This window comes from Vulpes lagopus, chromosome 2 (assembly GCF_018345385.1).
Source record: "Vulpes lagopus strain Blue_001 chromosome 2, ASM1834538v1, whole genome shotgun sequence".
Taxonomy (NCBI): Eukaryota; Metazoa; Chordata; class Mammalia; order Carnivora; family Canidae; genus Vulpes; species Vulpes lagopus.
In genome coordinates, this window is record NC_054825.1 from 87,527,773 (window position 1) to 87,529,649 (window position 1,877).

Sequence of the window (1,877 nt, forward strand, 5' to 3'; positions counted from 1 at the left end):
TTAATTTGTTTTGATACTTGTAGTTCAAAACATCCTCTTTTCTACATCATCATCTTTTCATCGTACACCAGAATTCTATCATATAAAATAGCCATAATTAAGGCAACCATTCTTCCATTGATGGATATTTAGGTTGTTAGCATCTTCTTGCTTATTATAGGCAATGCCACAACAAACCTTATCTTGTGTATTTCTGCAAGTATCCCCTTTGATGAATCTCTAGCAGTGGGAATAATGGATTAAAGATGATATGCCAACTGATTGATATTAACAAATTGCCCTTCAAAAAGGTGGCACCCATTTTCATTTCCACTGAAAGTGTATGAGAGTTCTGACAAGTGCTTGCCAACACTGCATTTTAGAAATGTTAATCATTTTTGCAAATCCAGTACGTAAAAAATTAGGGCATCTCCTGGATTTGATTGTCAGCTCACTTTGAGTAAGGTGGAATGTAGGTATTGGGCATTTGTATTTCTTAATAATGTAAAATTAAGATTCTTCCCAGCACCGAACTTAGGGTAACTGCTACTCTGAATTCATATTCAGTGTCCAAGGACTCACTTTATTTGATGATTATTTCTTTTAAGATTTACATGCCTCTGCAACACTGCTGGGAGCGCATTGGTAAAATGACTTCACATGCCCTAAGTTTATGTGTAGCAAAATGTAACAGAAACAGAACTGGTTGTGACCTCATCAGACAAGACTTTTTTTTTTTTTTTACAATAAAATCTAAACTCTTCTCTGAGTCCTGAAAGTCTCTCCTGATTGGCCTTTGTTAATCCTGCCAATCCCATCTGGCGCCACATTGCTTCTCCTCACTAGGCTCTGTCCTGGCCTCCTGTCTCTCCAACCCACTGACCACTTTGTTGTCCCAAAGCCTTCACAGGTATTATTCCCTCCATCTGGAACACACCTCCCTATGCTCTTCACCTGCTCTGCATGCTCTCATCCCTCAGGCTCCAATTCATTCCCCATCTTAATTAGGCACCTTCCGTCTGTTGGTCTCACACATCACCCTGTTTATTTCATTTAATATGGGCAGCATCAAACTCAACGATTGCTAAAAGGAATCGTGGGCCTCAAGGAATTGTTTTATTCAAGGTTTTTTATTACAGTGAAAGGATACACATCAAAATCAGCAAAGGGAGAAGGTGGATGGGCAAAGTCAAGGAGAAACGAGGTGGGTGCTTGCAGGCGCGTCTCCCAGTGGAGACACATGGAGATGCCCTTAATTCTCCTGGCAAACATGTATGACAACGCATGGCCCACCAGGGAAGTGCCCTGAGTCCTGGGGTCCAGGGTTTTTACTACAGATCAGTGATGTGGGTTTGTAGTAGCCATGTGACTGACCTTATTACTCACTCTTCCAGCCCCACAGAGATCAAATTGGCACAGCATGGCCCAAATAAAAACAGTTATCAGGCAGGATATTCCAAGGACTATCTCCCAGGAGCCGGTCAAGGGTCAGACTCCCTGAAGACAGGGCTTTTCTGGGTGTGGGGTAGGGTCTGAACAACCCAGGCCTGCTGATCTGGGTCTTTACCACACAGCCTGAAATGTCTTGTTTATCCATTCATTGCTTGTGGAGCATTTCCCTCCTTAGGAGATGGGTCTCTGAAGGCAGAAAAGTCTTGTCTATAAGCTCCAATGTTGCACACCTGGAAATGAGCCCAGTGCCAGACACTCAGTAGATATTTGATGAAGGAATAAATGAATGAGTAAATGAAACACTTGAGTAGGTATTTACAATAAATTCTTCTTACCCCTACTTCTTAGAATTTTGTCATGCTTGTACACCTTGAGAGCTTAGAAGAAATTTGTAAAACATAACATTATCAGAGAGAAAAACAATCCTTTAAAGCTCAGTCTTTATT